This window comes from Leptinotarsa decemlineata, unplaced genomic scaffold, assembly GCF_025532065.1.
Source record: "Leptinotarsa decemlineata unplaced genomic scaffold, Ldec_3_MD MMD2_tig00002159_RagTag_RagTag, whole genome shotgun sequence".
In the NCBI taxonomy this organism is placed as follows: domain Eukaryota; kingdom Metazoa; phylum Arthropoda; class Insecta; order Coleoptera; family Chrysomelidae; genus Leptinotarsa; species Leptinotarsa decemlineata.
In genome coordinates this window covers 1697897-1717777 of record NW_027412574.1, presented here as the reverse complement: position 1 = coordinate 1717777, position 19881 = coordinate 1697897, and the positions used below count along the sequence as shown (strand labels likewise).

Below are 19881 nucleotides of genomic sequence, written 5' to 3'. Positions count from 1 at the left end.
AATGCAAGTTTGCATACACATCGATCGAATTCGACTGATCGTAATGAAAAATTTCATGAAAACCATACCCCCTACTCGAGCAAAACTTTTATACTTCCACCATGGACAGTGAAACTACCATAAAGTGATATAACACTGAATCGTTTCAATAAAACTGAGATGAACCAAACAGTATTCAAGCAAAACTTTCATCAAATGATTCACTTTCAAGATGTCTATCCTAAAGACACAGATGTTTCAAAAACAAAAAGAGGAATTGCCGCAACTCTCTAATGACTCCTCGTGACATTATTCGCCATCTTTAAAGCGCGTACACTAGGTCTCTTGACAATAGAAAAAGTGTTTTCATTGCACAACCTATCAGTGCAATGTCTGCCATATCTTAACTCTTTTCCACCTATCCGATCCTTATTGAAAATAACTTTTTTGTGGAGCAAATTAAATTTTCTACCGACCTCTTTTTGGATAAAAAAATATAAAAATTATAATGGGACACTTTATTCAGGTGTAGAAAGGGCAAACTTTTTAGTTCACCTCATTAAGCTACTGTGTAAATTCGAAGTATTTTTCGCAAAAAAAAATGTTCTATTCATCAGTTACAGCACTGCTGAAAATTTTGAAAACAATATCACTGAAATCTGCTACCAACTCAACAACCACCTTTCACAACTGACGTACACTCACATATACAAAACCCAACAATCCAAGAAAAAAATTGCATTAACAAGATACCTTTTTCTTGTGGTAAAAGTTATGTTGGCGAAACTTCAAGACTATTAAAAGTGCCTGAGAATGAACATCGATAATATATCAGAAATAGGCAATTGATAGGATTAAAATTGCCTTTTTTTCGAATGGAATGTTAGTTTATCGTCTATCTCGCTCATTATATCCATTTGAACGCATCATTTTATTTCACATCTCAAAAGATTTCTAATTTCAATGAATGTGCTACTTTGGAGAACTATACCGAATACAAATTTATGACTAATTTCTTTTAATGTCACCCGGTCTGTAAAAAATATGGCAATGCTCTTTGCATTCCCATTATATCTTAATGAAATCAGGACTGTTATAAAAAATGGAGTGAAATAATATTACAGTTGAAATTAACATATTATCCTATATCCTTTTCAATCAATTTACTGGTGTCCGAGTTTGTATTTTGGTTTACGGTACAACTAATCTTATCTGATCAACTTATCTTTTAACAAAAAATTAGTTGGTTGACATTTTTGCGACTTTCTGACCACTACATACTGCATTTATTCATAATTCAAAAATTTTATCGACGGAACAACATAAACATATACGATTTAGTTCAATATATTATGCATGTCATGAAAAAAAATTCTTTAGAAAAAGCTGCAGGTTGCTTTATTTACATTGTTTCAATTGTTCAATGTTTTTGCGATCCTTATATTCCAGGAGGTATTAGAGCATTATTTTCCAATTTTCGAGTTAACAAACTGAATTTTTTCATTCCTTTATATTTACATTTAATATTTTTAAATAAGATTTTTTGTTTTTATGTTAGAGTGACGAAAGGCGCGCGGAAGCCAGACTACCCGCTTTTGGCCCTATTTTCAGGGCTCTGTAAAAATTATAAATAATCGAGATACAGTTTCGGGAGTCGGGACTTTTTTTACGCAAATTCATTGATCTTTCAAAATCTTTTTTCAAATTTCCAAAATTTTGAAAATTTTCCGAATTATTAAGAAAAAACTATAGTCTATTTCAAAAGAGTGTAGAGTAATAAATCATGAAGTGTCATAAAATTTGCCTGAATTTCGTTGTCGTCCATGGGCGTAGGCAAATCTTAGGATTATTAAACTTAATAATTAAAGTAAATTAAAAATTACAGACATAGATAATAATAAAAGGCCATTTTTGGGAAGTAATTTGGTCTAAAACTAAGTACCTACATGTATTTAGGTAAGTAAAATTTCTTAAAAAAAGATTAAGATTAATTTTAGTGGTTCTTGTAAACTTATTTAATATGCAATTTGGGTTCATATACTTGGGCATGATTTCTCAAAAAAGGGTTAACACTTAGTTCCGAGGTGCCATGTCATTATAATAATCCCTTTTTGACCCTGCCCACCAATCATGCAATACCTATTAAACCCAGGTAATTAAGAAAAAGGGTTTAAATATATTGTAATGGTGTCTTAAACATTCGAGTTATAATAGTAATTGTTACTACACCAATTAAACGTACAGTGATATTGTGATATAGAAATAGTGAAAAAGTTATAAAATGGGGACATTTACTCCAAAGAAAAGAAGTGTAAAAAATTCTCCGCTATCTGTTTGCGAAAAAGTTATAATTTTAAATGTATATGATTGCATAAAACACGATCACCCTAGTTTGTCTGTGCAAGAAAGTGTTGAGCGATGTGCCCGAATGACTGGAATTGGACAGTCCACGATTTTTAAATTATTGCGAGAAAGAAAGATATCAGGCCAGGTAAGTCCATGCAAGAGAAAATCAGGAAGACCAATAAAAATCTTAGATGAAGACACCAAATGTGACATTCGAAGAAAAGTTCATTCGTTTTATTTTAAAAAGGAAATAACCACTCTTGAAAAAATATTTATCGAGATAAGCCAAGATAACGATATTCCTTTGATATCCAGAAAACTTTTATGGAAAACTTTAAAAAGTATGAATTTTGCCTGGGAAAAGCACAATCGAAAGGCACTATTACTGGAAAGTGATGAAATTGTTTGCTGGAGACGAAAATATTTGACAACTATAAAGCAGTATCGCAGAGAGCAAAAGAAATTTTTTTATCTTGATGAGACGTGGATAAACGAAGGTTATATAGTCAAAAAAATGTGGCAAGATAAAAATATAACAAGTTCTCGCCAAGCTTTCATAGAAGGCCTTTCGACGGGTATTAAAGTGCCTTCGGGAAAAGGGAAGAGGCTTATAATTGCTCACATTGGAAGCGAAGACGGATTTTTAAAAGAAGGTTTGTTAAGCTTTGAGTCGTGCCGGACGGGAGATTATCATGAGGACATGAATTCGGATGTCTTCGAAGACTACTTCGGGGAAATGTTAAAATTTCTTTCAGCTGATTCGGTCGTGGTTATGGATAATGCAAGCTACCATTCAAGGCGCTTAGAGAAGGTACCAACTTCAGCTTGGAGAAAGCAAGAAATTATTAACTGGCTGTCAAATAAAGGTATTCAGTTTGAGACGAATTCAGTAAAGAAGGAACTACTAGCCATAGTAAAACAACATAAATCTCGCTTCATGAAATATGCCGTAGAAGATGTAGCAGAAAAGTATAAAGTAACTGTGCTGCGCCTACCGCCATATCATTGCGAATTAAATCCTATAGAACTTATATGGGCACAAGTTAAAGGATATGTTGCAAGGCACAATACCACATTTAAAATGAAAGATGTCAAGGTATTGTTTGATCAAGCCATTATGGAAATCACATCAGAAAACTGGCAAAAAGCAATCCAGCATGTTTTAAAAGAGGAAGATAAAATGTGGGAACTGGACAACTTGGTCGATCAGGTGGTTGACCCTATAATTATAACACCAGGGGATGATGACAGTTCTTCGGATGAAGACTATACTGATGTAGAATAATTTAATTGAATTGTAAATATACTGTAGCGGGATAAGCAATCTGGACATAGACCAGTGTATCAGTGACAGTGACACTTTTGCTTAGGTTAGGGTTTAGAATTAAGGGTAGTCTGAATAATTATTTTCTCGGAAGGTTCTCGAAAATTGTACCTAGTAATCTCTAGAACATTCAATTAGGGTATAAATAGAGTGTTGTTAAACGTTAAGGGAAGTTCACAGTTTTAGTATTGTTCAAGTGTCAAATTGTAATAACGTATCCAGTAAAGTTCTTGTCGTTTTTGTGAATAAATTGATTTAAAGTCCCCACAAGTGTTTCAATACGTAAAGTTCGTTCGTGTGTGTTTGTGAGTATTTCCCGATTTCGGTTCGTATATATTTTATTGTTACATTTTATATTTTTTTAATAACACTGTTCTGCTGTATTAAATTTTTATTTCCTTTAATATAATTTTTATGAATGCATATTCTTTTGGCAATTATCCCACTAGCGCGCCTCTGGCTCAGTATTTATCCGTCGATAACAATGGACAAATCCCTTAAAACAGGGAGATACCTACCTGCTCTTTATGAAACGACATAATTTTGCAATGCGGACTAGGGAAGTGACAGAATTTATTGACGGATCACCCTGTAGCGCTTTTGAATACTTAATGAGATTTTATTACTCTACACTCTTTTGAAATAGACTATAAAGCCCCATTTTTTTCACTCAATTGTGTAATAACTTTTGTAATTTTTATCGGCGACACGAATGACACCTTGGTCGTAATTTTTAGACAGGGCTGAAAAATGTCACCAAAAAGAGCTAAATCGAGTACATGTGAACCAGACTATGACTCGTTGCTGAGATTTCGAAAGTCTATGTTCTTTCAATAATTCACTTTTATTCCTGTCGAGTATCTACCTGCTTGTTTATCATTCAAGCTTAAATTATTAATTCAATATTTCTTTATAAAACTTCACGCTCTTGTTCTTTGAAGCTGATGCTATAAGAAGTTTGCTCACTCAAGTTTTTTGCAGTTTTGTACAGTAAGTTTCAACTGCTACATTAACGTCTGATATGTTTATTTTCAATTCCAATGAAATAATATTTCCTTTTATTATTAAGAGACGGATATAGTATCACACCTAGAGAATGTATGAATACTGAGGCCATCAATAACATTGAGACATCAATGTCCTCTGCTACAATAACTACATTAAGGAAGTTACTATCTGAAGGTGATTTTACAATTAAATGATTCACTTCAATGATTCATATCACTTTTTGCTTGACTCCAATCAATATTATTTTCTACCAGATTTTTAACTAATAAAACTATTTTTATTTTTGCCATACATTATTACAACTTTAATACAAATAAAGCAACTTTACAATTCATTTTTACACTATAGATGGTTTTACATAAACCGATACATGTGTTTCGCTCTGCAATAGTTTCCTGGGTTTCGTTGAACAATAGTAAATACAATTTTGGAGACTTATTATTTTAATGTTCTTTTTCCGAGCAAGATTTTCATTTTTCTAACTTCTTTTGGTATATGCTAGGAATTGATACCCTTGCGTATTTATATTTTTTTATTCAAGTATTCAACTAACAAATTTGTTATGCCAACAGACCTGATTGATACAAATGGTGTGAATGCTGTTGAAGATAACATTCTATGAAGTTTTTCGTAGTGAACCCTTAATATTTTAGAGAAAATGAAGTAATTCTTATATAATGAAACTAAACAGTAACTTTTCAGTCTTATGAAATAAATAACAAAATTAAAATTCATATAACTAACAACTAAAGGACATTCACAGAAGTCTTAATAATAAAACAATCTCATTATTGAAGAAATGTGACTAGCCGAAGCTATCTATTTACCAAAAATGTAGCTTGTACTTTACAATTAATCTTAAAGTTGATTGGGAACGTGTGACGACTTTAAACTGCTTTCTACAATATGACCAGTTCAGTCTCTATCAAACATTATTTCCCTTCTAATGATTTTTAATAAAACTGAATGGTAACTCCTAAAAATGTTTCTTTAGATGTATTTGGAGGCATTTAATCTTCAGATGAATAATCATTTGGTGTATACCTTATATTTCTATTTCTCTTAGATGCTTTACTTCAATCATCTATCATCCATCCATCAAAAACAACTTTAACATTAGTGCCATATTTATTACGTGTATATCTAACATATATTTTACTAATTTAGACTTCCATTGTACAATATGATTCTAATATGATTCGAAATCAATGAAAGAACAAATAAAATTAGAATAAATAGCTAAAGTATCAATTATATCAAACAATAAAACGTGAAATTAATGAATACAATAAAATGAATAAAATGAAATAATCCAGATAAAAGATGAAAATGACCACAGGGTAAATCAAAAAGAAAGAAAAATAAAAATGACAGAAAAAAAAGTAAAAATATATGAAAATATTAAAAAATATTTGAACATATAAAAAATGAAAAGATTTCAAACAAAGTTACTTCACGATGTTTCAATTGTTGGTATCCACAATAGTCTTCGGATGGTAACTGGACCATTTCTCCATTTGATGACTATTTATAGGTCATTCGAGCGCTTTCACCTATCGTCTCATACCTCTCCCCGCTTCACCAACGGGAGTTGACCGTTTTCCATATGTTGCGAATCTCTACACTAGCTTGGCTGAATGCTTCGTTGGACAACATATATGCAGCTGCTTTGAACTTCCTCTTGAACCAGTATTTCTCTCTGTGGAATGAGACCTCATAAAATTGATCAACTTGACCAAGCTGTCCATCACTTCTTTCAATGTAGCACTAAGCTTTCCACAAAGGGCTGCCTGGTGAATTGTGCACTTATACGTTATTATACCCGAGTTTGTATCTCTGATTGTCTTTACTACACCAATCATTGCTGAGACCCCGCCAGTTGAAAGCGACACCATTTTATCATAACTAATGTTAGATTTAGTAATAAACTCATCAATGACATTGAATAAATTTTCTCCTCGAGTGTTACCTTTCAACGGCAATAATGCTAGCAACTCTTCTCTAAAAATCTGACACTCAATATCAAGAAATCTTGCGAAAATAGACATTTGTTCATCATGAAGAGTGTCACATGATTCGTCCAGTGCTATGGCGTAGCCAAGGTGTCTTTTGCAAGAGTTCAAGAAGAGTGTTTTTGATATCAGCAGCTAAAATTTCAGTTTTTCGTGTATTACTTCTCGCTGATAATGGAATACTTTGGAATGCAGCGGCATCTTTTTTTCTCCAAAAAGTATCGTGACTACTTCCAACATACATTCTTCACCATCTCAGAATCTGAAAATCGTTTTTGGTGTTTATTAAGCGTCTAGTACACACGTAACGCTGCTTCTGTGGATTTTTCTTGCTCGCTCATGCAACGAACTAGTAATTTCGTGCTTTTTTGTGAGTACTGAGATATGCATAAAGTTTTTCTTTACGAGCCTCACTGTCAAGAGGAAAGTTTTTGTGAAATTACTAATGAGTGGTTTCGTAGTGTTTCTTCAAATTACCACTCTTAACAATAGCGAAATTTTTATTGCATATAAGGGTCACTGGAACCTTGAGGCCTATCAGGCAGCGTAAAATAATATTGTTCAGACCCTTCTGCTAGAAACCTTCTATTTTCACTGTCCACTTTACGCTTTTTAGGATCCATATTAGCACAGGTACGAAAATAATATGAAAACGCGAAAAATTACAAAACAAATGAATGAGTCTGGTTTCTCCGCTGACACGCCCGCACCCCCGATTTCGATAGTCGCTAGCGCTTGTTTCAACACACACACACACAGTCACAGGGTAGATGAGAAACTAATAAAACCATTTCAGTTGTAGGTACTTGTAAAACATATTGACTAGGCAACTTGAAATAAAATAAATACTAAGTTGAATTTTATGTGGCTTAAAAATATTACTTTAATTGATAAAGGTATAGTATACCTCATCTACGTATTAATTTATACTTGGTATATAACACACTACAATATTTGGCTGTGATAAGTTGAAGAAGAAAACACAGAATGATAATTACTCGGTTTTATTTACTTGCAAGGTAAAACTTAACGACAGAAATGATGACAAAGAAAACTTTACTTAAGTATCTAAGTTTAAGCATATTATTAACTAACAAATAATTGAAATGAATCACAGTAAAACAAAAACACTAATGAGATTTATGTAATTGTGATTTTCCACCGACAATACTTTGTAGTTGTGGGTCAATTTTACTTGTACCAATTATCAACCATTTCAGTTGTAGGTACTTGTAAAACATATTGACTAGGTAATTCGAAATAAAATAAGTACATACTAAGTTGAATTTTATGTGGCTTAAAAATATTACTTTAATTGATAAAGGTATAGTATACCTTATCTACGTATTAATTTATACTTGGTGTATAACACACTACAATATTTGGCGGTCCGAGGTTCGACCTCTCGCGGTCCGCAAACAGACCGCTGTCCGCCTGTTGCCGACCGTTGCTCTAGCTCTAGAGCATTGATGATTTTTTTTGATGGATTGATGGCTGGATTCGTGATTCAGATACTGTCCCATGTGAATGGGTTTTACAGATGCTAGTGTCGTTCATCTCCACCAATACGTCTAAGAATGGAAATTCATATTGGACTTCCTTCTCCATTGTGAAGGTGATTTATTTTATTTTATTCATTTTATTGTATTTTCATTTCATGTTTTATTGTTTATATATATAATAAATTTGTCAGCTATTCTAATTTTACTTGTTCTTCCATAGATTTCCAATCATATTAGCATCACTTTAGACAATGGAAGTCCGAACTAGTAAAATTCACCATGAAACATTGTCAACCACTTTCAAAAAACATCTAATATGTACTGTTGTTATATTAATGATTGTACTTATACAAATATTTTTTAATGAATTTTTGAATAAATATCATACATATTGTTTAAACAATATAAATAATTCTCTCCCCGCTTGCAAAAACAGCTTAAACTGTCAAACAAATCAATCAGCACCGCCCCTCTCTGTTCTCTCGCCCTATCGAATCGACTTACTGAAGAAGCAAACGCACATCACGTCGATGCCACAGAAAAAACTCTACGAAACAACCGAATGAAAATTTGTTCGAAAGAAAATACATTATTCAGGCGGCTTGACTCCGACTTTTCATTTATCACGAGCTCCCATATGGATTTACTGTTGACGAAAAAGATTTCTTTTTCCGAAACTTTCATAACGATGTCCCCGGTATTGCTGAAATTGGTTTGCATAAGAGTCGGTGCCGAGAAAAGGCCTGGGACAGATGAAAATTTAGTTTACATTTTTCATTTTCCCATATGGCATATTAGATAGTGTAGACTGAATCAGCATAATCGTGACCGCATATTGCTCATTCGAGCGAGAAATGGACATTTTCTCAAGTATAGAATACTATGCTTTTTCTATGAATTATAACAAATATATTTTTAAAAAAAGATCATTTGTGATGAATATCCTGAATCAGAATATAATACCGTTAAAATTCATAATGAGAAATAACCTGGAAATAGCATTCAAAAATATTGACCATTTCTGTTATTTCATCCAGTTTCAGATAGTTTGAAAATTCAGTGGATAGAAATTAAGAATTTTTCGGAGATATGACTTGATCACAGATTGAACTCTGAACAAATACCGCACTATGACCCAGAATTATTGTAACCACTTTTCCGAGAAACAAAGTATGTGACATAAGCTAGTTGACTTTCTATTCAATTTAATTTATTATTCAGTGACAAACTTTTGAGAAAGATACATTTTTTCACTTTTCCGTGTCCATGTTTTTATTTTTCGTTAGTTTTTCATTAGAAACTATGAATTATAAAACGATATGTCAGTAAAATAATTTTAAGGAAATAAATATTTCGGAATATATTTCGAAACATCAATCTCTCCCACAGTGGGGTGTGGTGAACGTCTGTCGAAAAACAACTACTTCCCCGGCTAATTCCACGCTGGATATTGAATTACATCCAACATACATTTCTGCAAGATTCCTCACAGAGGCTAGTCTCGCAGATGTTTCTCATTCATCCAGCAGCAGGACCATGCTGAAATTATTCAAGTAGATCACCTGCGGTCTCGAGGTATTACCTCTCGTCAGTACAGGAAAGAGCCTACCCAAGTCCATATGGAAGTAGTTATTTCGAAATGACTTTTTCCCCAAAGTGTTCCGAAACGTTTTATTTGTCGCCTTTGGATTTTATTTTCGAATAGGAATTCGAAAATATTTGAGTAAATTATTAAAATTGGTATCAGACATTAATCTTTAAGCTATCAAGAATTTCTCTGCAATCTTCACCTATATTAGCAAAACAAACTGAAATCACAATGGAATAAAATACAAGCAACAACCAAAAAATCAAAAAATTGTACTATTAACACGAGATGAAAATTTGAAACATTGAAATCAACAGTTCAGGATGTATACATTTCCAATCACAAGCGATTTTGGTGAAATTGGTGACACGTGCGAATCATTGTATTTGTGCCACGTGCCAGTATAGGGATGTCTGCAGAATGCTGTATAATGTCCGCTGTATGTAGATCCACTGTGATTCGAAAGTGCATACATGCACAAGTGTGCATACAATGTGACAAGGAGTCACATTGTCTGCTGCATATCTTTTCATATCTAATCTATCTAGAGGAAATTCGATGGCAACATCTAACTTGCCTCTAAATCTTTCTGTAGAGACTAAAATACGGGGAAACTTATAGATCGATAGAGACTTTGTGCATTTTCTTCTTTCCTTGCAGCTCGAACACGTCGACTTTTCATGTCCATCTAAAGTTTCCTCTCCTGTGAAAAAATCCAAGCATTGTGATAAACTCAATTGGCAAATTCTTTGCGGCATGGGTAGTAACAAATCCCAGAAAGGATCGAAGGTTACAGATGAGTATCCACAGTGTGTGCACTTCATCGTGGATTTTAATTCACCAACGAAATTGTTTACAATCTTAGAGTTATATGTACTCAAATAAACCAGACTATGTGCTTTTCCGCTTTCGCTAAATTTTTCGTTAATATCCATTAAGGTCGGTTTAGGTTTCTCAATAATTCTATTAAGGTCATCATGTAAACCTTCTAAAAGTTAACGAATGAACTCCTGGGCGTCTTGATGCGCATGATCCATGAATCGAGGGACAAAACTCTGAATCTGACTTTTTAAAGAGACTGTGTTCACTGCTCTATCAGATGAATCTTCTGACCACAATTCCTTGATAACTTCTGCGAAAGTTTTGATTAAAGCACCCCCCGTACTAAAAATATTAGTATTGATATTTTTCATGTACTCATCCTTTTTCAAATATTCCAGTAACTGTCTCGTATTTGATAAACATTGGATGAATTGGATTGGTTGTAGCTGTTGGTGATACGTTCCCCACCGTAATCACGAATGCGCTGATTCTCCTCTGAATTAGATATATTCATGGTGGTTTTTTCGAATTAGTGAGAGAAAGATAATTCCAGAACTTGTTTATTTTCCTCTGCATCTTCAATTGGGAAATGATCAATCTGCTTACTCCATTTTGTGTTGTTCATAGGACATTTTGATTTGATTTGCGGGTTCAGAAATATTTCATCTAATTTTTGAGTAGACGAAAGAGTACCCAATGGTGATACTGATTATTTGAATTAAAAATGAATAGGCTTGTTTGTCATTGGTAGAATTCATCATTCTTCTGCCAATTTCTTTCAACCATTCAGAAGCATGAGATACACCAAAGGTTTCGATTGCAACAAGAAAGAAACAGTAGTATCTTAGCAAAGTGGAATATTTCCAAAATTTTGATTTTTCTGATGCAATCATAGTAGCTGCACCAGTGGAATTAGACGTAGCGGCAAGGTGTGAAGCTGCAACTGTATTCACGCAGGTGAAGTCCCAAACCAGAAGTTTTCCAAATTTCGACCCCGCACATATTATATTACGTGCTGGGTCGAAGGTGAAAAATATTAGTAACCATTCCACGTATTGAAGTTCACTATAATATTTCATAGCACTAAATTATAACACTTCATTCTATGAAAATTAGACATTTACAAAATATTATTTTCAACGAATTTTCACCCAAACCGTGTCCCTATTGTGGGTATCATTTCGTTGCGAAATATGAAAAAGACTTCGCGAGTTTTTCGAGAATTTAACTGCTCGCAACCTGCTATGCATACGAGAGCAAGGGTTGGTTGAAAATTTATGGCTATCGAGTTTTTAGTACGCCTGCCACGTTTTTCACGCAGTGTCTACTGGGAAATCGCGTAAACGGCTCATATATTTTAATTTAATGTGAATTACATCTGATATACAAGAAGAATAAAAGTAACAGATGGAAAAGTTTTATAGGAGAAATGAAGCAATTTGAAATTGACTACACGTTCAGAATGAGTAGCTGCACTTTATATATTTTGAAGATCTTTCATTTAATGATCTCCAAAAGTCTTGAAATATCCTCAGTGATCATATACAAAAAGGGTCCCTGAGAAGATATGTTTTTATAAAATTTTTCAATAAAACTAACACATACAATTCATCGACACGTTTACAACCATAGATAATCATTTTCAGGTTCGAGAGAGGAAAGATAATTAATTAGGTGTTCATCTCTGTATCATATATTGGGTAAAATTATTTCTTTTCCATCAAGATACCACAGTTAGTATATTGTTTTCATGGAGCGAGGGGTTGTATTCTCAAATAAAATAAATAGCAAAGTGATACCATATAGAAGAAATGATGTAACCATGAAAATATTGAAGAGTAATCAACCAGATAATCAGTTTATAGATACAGAATAATTGTAAAGCCTGACCAAACGATCTCTAGAGATAATTAGGTATATATTAATAGTAATGAATATATTTTATATTAAATAATTTTACAATGGGTTTTCATACAGAACTGGACAAAAATCACGACCTTCAACAAAAGCCAGAACATTGTAAATATCTTGATGTCAAGTTAATGCACAAGCTGATAGTCATTAAACGAAAGTATTGCTCTCGCAGACACCGCCAACTAGTTGGTCTTTCCACATAATTGAACTTAAATGTGCAGTAAACGTACGACCCATTTTCTGCTCACGATTACGTTTCACATTCCGCCCTGCAATATTCTTGCAAACGTGCCCATGTCTCCTAGAGAGTATACTCTTTCTTATCTTTGTTAATGAGCATTAATAGCTGACTCGCAGAGTCACTAGTGAATGAGAGATGCATACGCTGGAGTTGAAACAATTACAATTTGCTTGATTCCATTCAGGTCTGATACGAGATAGCGTTACCCTCTGCTAACAAAAAACAGTAATGTATTAATGAACAATTATGTCCTGACAACTGTATTTGCCCATCGTTTAAATTAAATATTTGAGTGATTACTTCAGACTCTCGCCATAAAAGCCGGAAATAATCTTTTAAAAATTTAATTCTACCATGGGTGTTTTAAATAGAAATTGTAGGTTCTGCTATAGTCCATTCGGTATTGTCTGAGAGTGAAAGAATTTCAAGAATGCAAACACGCCGGTATATCAAAGAAAGCAACATAGTCGTCTCAAGCAAGTGGCACTGCAATTCATCCACAAAGTTACTGGGATATTTCTACCCGCTATGCCCCTTGAGGACGCCGCTAACGAGTCATTAAAATAGTGAATTACGACAAACAACATCAAAAGAGACGGCAGGCCGTTTTTTCTCATATTGCGTCAAAGGTAGGTATTATCAAGGCGTCGCACTGGGGGTATTAATATAAATTTTCCAATGATATTTTATGTATGATGCGAAGATAATTGAAATATCGTTAAGATTGACTTTATTTAAATATTTTATTTTGAGAAGGTCAATTTATATTTGAAAGAGTTTTTTATTTGGGATTTTAATCTATGAAATGATCAGAATATTAAATTTAAAAATGTAGAAAGGATGTAAAGAAATCGAATATAGCTCTTTTGGTTCTAGAGATATGCAGGAAAAACCAAAAAATTCAAAATTATTTTTTTGCCTATATCTTCTTTATTCGCAGACATATTGAAAATCTGTCCACATTTTGCTATTGGCACTTGATGTGGACTCTCAGAATATATCCATGAATCTTTTATACAGGATGTCATCTGACTTGGGCCACCCCATCTTTGAATTTTTAAATACGGACCTATATTTTTTGTTGCAGATTTTGGATCGTAGACATTCACTTCATACTGATGAATTGAATTCAATTTTATATTTCGGGATGTTTCGGTAATATTCGATTATAATTGTGAGAATTATTCCCTTTTAAATTACGGCCCTGGAAATTGGTTGACTGAGTTGAATAAAAACATAATAGCAACTTTCACGTCTCCCTATGTGACATAGAGTTTCTCGAGAGTTCTTTTTTTCATTTTTAGGTACCTATTCATATTTTTTCAATTGCTATTCATATTTTTTCCATTGTTCTGAGCGTTTTCTACAATGAACTTCGAATAAGAAAACCTTTTATGATTATTTGAAACATATCTACATCAAAAATATATTATATGTGTTTTAATAAGGAGAAAAAGAAATGATAGCAATAATAACATCCGAAACGAACACTATAATTGCAATGAAAATTGAAATGAAGTAATTTATATAGGTACCCAAAAAATTATTAGCGCAATAAATGTTCGAATTGGAAACCTTCCATTTCGAGACATTTTTAAACTCGGTTTATCATATTATTTATTGCCTTTAATACACTTATTTGCTGCATAGTTGCGAAATCACTCAAAATCCTCAATCTCGAGTTTTCCACATTTTCTATCTCTCTGCCAGCGTAAATCCTATTTTTCAATGTCCCCCATAGAAAATAGTCCAAAATAGTAAGATCTTGTGATCTTGCAGACCATCTTATTGTCCCATTATTTGTCTCGAAATGGAAGGACTCCAATTCGAATATTTATTGCATAATTATTTTTTTGTGTATACAAATTACTTACTTCATTTCAATTTTCATTATAATTATAGTGTTCGTTTCGGATGTTATTATTGCTCCCATTTTTTTCTGCTCATCTAAACACATATAATATATTTTTGTTGTAGATATGTTTCAGATAATCATAAAAGGTTTTCTTATTCGAAGTTCATTGTAGAAAACGCTCAGAATAATGGAAAAAATATGAATAGGTACCTAAAAATGAAAAAAAAAACACTCGAAAAACTCTACGGTACATAGGGAGACGTGAAAGTTGCTATTACGTTTTTATTCAACTCAGTCAACCAATTTCCTGGGCCGTAAATTAAAAGGGAATAATTCACACAATTATAATCGAATATTACCGAAAAATCCCGACATATAAAATTGAATTTAATTTCTCAGTATGAAGTGAACGTCTACGATCCAAAATCTGCAACAAAAATATAGGTCCGTATTTAAAAATTCAAAGATGGGGGTGGCCCAAGTCAGATGACACCCTATATAAAAGATTCACGGATATATTCTGAGAGCCCACATCAAGTGCCAATAGCAAAATGTGGACCCATTTCCAATATGTATGCGAATAAAGAAGATATAGGCAAAAAAATAATTTGGGATTTTTTTTGTTTTTCATGTTTATCTTCAAAACCATCATTGAATAGATCTAAAGCAAATGAACTTCAAACCTACACAGTAGGTTTAATGCACTGACGCCTATCACAAAACAACTACTCCCCTGGCTAACACCACGAAGAGCGTTGGATTATATCAGACAGGCGTCAGTGCAGGAATCTTCACAGAAAATTTCCTGCATATGCAATTGGCAATACAACTGAAAGAGTCGACCTTCAATTCTTGAACGAGCACACTTGCATACCGGTTTCGGACTTATTAGCCACTCATCAGTGCAATATAGTGACCATCATTGACCTAAAGTCAATGAGATTCAACAATTGAAAATCGGAATTCTTTCAGAGTATTTCATTTCTCTTCCGAAGTTGGAGCGAACATCTGCATATCCGTAATTTGTCCGATTCCTCTGAATAAGGAAGAAAAACTTTCTTATTAGTCAGTGGGCTATACTTGAAGACTGGCAGTAAACAAATCTAAAGCAAATGAACTTCAAACGTTCAACTGCCAGTCTTCAAGTATAGCCCTTTACTTTGGACTTTTAACAGAGCATTGTTAGAGTGTTCCGAAGATTCAGGAGGAGGGAAATTAATCGTGCAGTGGATAATGTTCGAAGAAGGGCACAGTTGTGTTATCATGAAAAAAGCCATCATTTTGAGCATTTCCTGTGATTTACTTTTGTCTTTACATAATTTTGATTGTTGATTCTGTCTTCGTATTTTTTCATTGGCTTTTCAAACGAATCAAACTCGGTGAAATTTTGATCCAATAACTTGAACATAGTTCGTGGTGGTTGTCGTCTTTCGGGATAGAAGTTTGAATACCTACATTTCCGATATCCTAACACTGTTTCTATCGTATTTGTGATAAATTTGTATCATACCCGTTTTTTCTTCATTCGTGAAAGCCATTTATCGCCAAAAATTCAATGACTTGTACAATAACAAAATGTCATTGAATGCAACATGCAAGTCGAATATAGAAACGTCAAAGCCTATATGATAAGAATTAATTTGTTTCAATATTTCCAATTTTTCGAAAAAGGATGATAACTTATAATACATAATTGAAGAGGTAAAATCTGTTTCTATTCAAAACAGAAAGAATCCAATGTCCGTAAGAACGCCCATAAGAAAAAATGAAGTTGATGATGGTGGCCGGAAGACGAAGCGTCGCATAGCAAATCTGAAAACACCATTTTGTAGCAGTTAGAAAGTGGTAATGTGGATGTGCAATTTGTTTTCGAATCCTTCGAAAAATAAAGCCAGAAAAAAATAAAAACCATTTCCCGAAATTTCTGTTTTTCCGGATATCTTCGGATATACTCGGAATTTCAGAACTTTCTCAACTGCATATTGTTAGTCAGGTAAATGCGCAACTTTGCCTCAATTTAACCATCTTCGTATCTCTCATAGTTTCCGAGATCCCAATGGTGAGGATCGAATTTGAAACACCCTGTATATTATATTGTGTATAGCGTTCCTGTGCATGATAACTGGGTTAATTCTATAATGAATGTTTGCAATGGTGATACTGAAAATACATATAAACGCGAGTGATCGCTGCTGATCATGGAGTGCTATAGGGTGAAGCGCGGCCTATAGCACGTGCCGCCGCCCCCGGATAAACCTTCCTCCTGAATCACTCTATCTAACAAAAACCCGCATCAAAATCGGTTGCGTAATTTTGAAGATCTAAGCATACATAGGATAGATAGACAGCGGGAAACGACTTTGTGTTTGTTATACAGTGTAGTGATAACTTGCTTGCCAATTTCAGACAGATTGGCTATAGTCCATAGTATACTGTAACTTTTCGTGACTTCGAACCGTAACATACAAATATTTTATTAGCTTACCTATGAAATGTCACACCGGAAAAAAACTTTATTTTTGTTTGGACTAGTATTAAATCACACTAAAACAGAAAACTGAATCATTTAGATTTGGAGAAGTGAACGTCAAATGCCTTTTCAAAAGAAGTGAATTTACGAATCACAACCAATACGCTTCGATTTATCTTAAGGTAAGTGTACCAGAAGTGACAAGCTGCAGCTGATACTTAATAAGTGTTTGAGTGTTTATTATTCTAGAACTACACTCAGTCCATCCAAGTAACGTGATCATGCAGAGTGCATGTGATCTCCCAAACAAGGCTGCTTGTACAGAGTCGCACTAAGGAACGAGCAATATTTTTTTGTTCTAATATGCGGCTGGGTAAAGGAAAATTATTCAAAGTTTAACTAATGAAGAAAACAAAAACAATTTCGTGTATTTAACATTAAATGAACTACAAAAAATGGGGTCATTTTATTTCAGCAGGACAAACGGATAAACAGTTTTTGATCTCAAAATGATGTTTTAGTGCATACACTCAAAACATAATACTAAAATATTGAATTCTTTTGTCATTTCAGGCCGATTACTGATTCTGAAGAATTGCTACTAGAAAAAGAAGATTAATTATCAAAGGATTTCAGTTAACTAAATCAACCATTAGATGGTCTAATTTCATTTCTACTTTATCTGTCACATGTCCTACGCAATTATTCCATTTTTCAACTGTAGTAGACGAAACATAGTTTTTCATGTCCGCCCAAATAAGCTCTATTGGGTTGAGCTCGCAGTGATAAGGGGGAAGACGTAATACTATTCTGTTATGTGCTTTAGCAATTTCATCAACAATATATTTATTATACTTGATTTTATGTTCATTCACTATACTTAAAAGTTCTGCTTTTACAATGTTATCCTCGAATGGTATACTTTTCAAACATATCCAGTTTTGAATTACAACATTTTTTGTGGTTGTAGTAGGACTTTTTTCAGCTTTTCTGGAATGGTTTGGAGCATTGTCTGAAGCAATCACACAATTCTCTTCTAGTTTCGAAACTATGTTCCTAAACCCATTCTCAAAAGGTTTGCCATCCATTTCCTCATGCCCGTTTTCTTCGACTCAAAAGCCAACGAGGCGCCGGGGACAAAACCGGTTTCGCTTTCTATGTGACATACTATCAACTTTTGTTCCAGAAAAGGGATTTATTTCGTACCAGTTGAGAGAGGAGAAGCGTTACTTTTCATATGAATAACATCACATAACAAGAACAAGTTATCTTGTTCACAAACATACGCGGTTTTTTGGGAGTATAAAAAGGTTATTCTTACCTGAAGGGTTCTTTAAGCCAGTAGAGAGGCGATCTAAAAAGTCTTGTCTTGAGGAAGTTATTGATTCATCAACCCAAATTTTGGACTGCATTTCATCCGGATAATAGATTTTTTATTCTCTCTTGTGTAGGCACTAATTTACATTAAATATTATCGTCTCCACAATACTATTTCTGGTTTTTCAAGCAACAAACTATCAGGATCATCTTTAATAACTTTTAAAACTGAATCTATTGTTGGCATTTCGTTTAAAAAAAAATGATGTACTTTCCTTCTAATAGCGTTTAAATCAAAATCGTCTACCTTATCAATAATTTATTTCGTGAGGGATATGGTTTTGAAGACGAAAAAGGATGGTTTGGTTTATATTCTCTCATAACTTCATAGACACTTGAAGGAGACACTCCAGCAATGTTTCCTACTTTCTCACGGACAATAATGGATTTGCTTCAATTTGATTTTTGTAAATGTTCATAATTACATCTTTTTTATTATTATTAAGGTATAGTTTTTTGGTCTTTTTTTAGGTGGAGTGTACGGACAAAAATCAGCAGTTTCTTCAGTCGTATCGGTACTTGACCTTTTGAAAATTTTAAATTTCACACCGATATTTTACACAGCGATATACTTGAAACAATGAATTCCGCCAGCCGATTGCAGTTAAATCTGATTGGCCAGCGTAAGGAGGTTTTTTTATTTTTCCTAATAGATGCAAATGTGCGTGGTGATCAGGTTTTGATCACACATCTATCGTTGTTTTGGTTGCTTTGTTTGTTGGATGGATATAGTTTAGAAGCAAATAAATGTATTTTCCTTCGTCAATGCTTACAACTGAAAAGTGAATGGAATTGCTTTCAGATGTACTACCTGAATTGTCACCTAACATTCGTAGGAAAATCTTAAAATTGAATTGAATTTTAAATTCTCAACAATAATTTCAAGCATCATAGCAGTATTTTCAGTAATCATTAAAATATGTAGGGAATGAAAATACGGATACTTGTCTCCAAAATTTCATTTACAGTAAGTAATCATAATTATTAATTGATGTCTCGTTTTCAGAGTATGTTGAAAAGTACTAACCAATTTTTCTTTTCCTTCACATGATAATGTGATAAACGATAATGAATTTATTGTATATATTAAAACACAATAACAATATTTATAGTCGCAATATCTAAATAAGAAATTTGGTTTTCTTCAAAATACGCTTATCACTTTGAAATTCGTTTCGATAAACAAAAAAAGTTCATTGTTGGGCACGGATCGAGACTCAATCCAATGAATATCAATTCACGAAACACTTATACAGCTGCACGTTCTCATGGGAGTATTTCATCGAGACATCAAATAAATTAGAAAAAATGTGAGATCGTGAAATATATTTGGAATAAATTCACTTTGATGCTAGAAGATCAAAGTGTGAAACTTTCCATTGTTGCTTTCCTTAAATTCGTTCAGTTCAGGGTTGGTTCAGTTATTTTTCATTTCCTGAAAAT

The 19881-nt window shown here is 33.4% G+C and overlaps 1 protein-coding gene across 15 annotated transcripts in view; it reads right to left on the bottom strand.

The window, feature by feature from the left end:
- The window catches only part of dlg1 (MAGUK family member discs large 1), an 889881-nt gene that overhangs the window by 185588 nt on the left and 684412 nt on the right, over positions 1–19881 (bottom strand). The gene's annotated exons all lie outside the window — the stretch shown is intronic.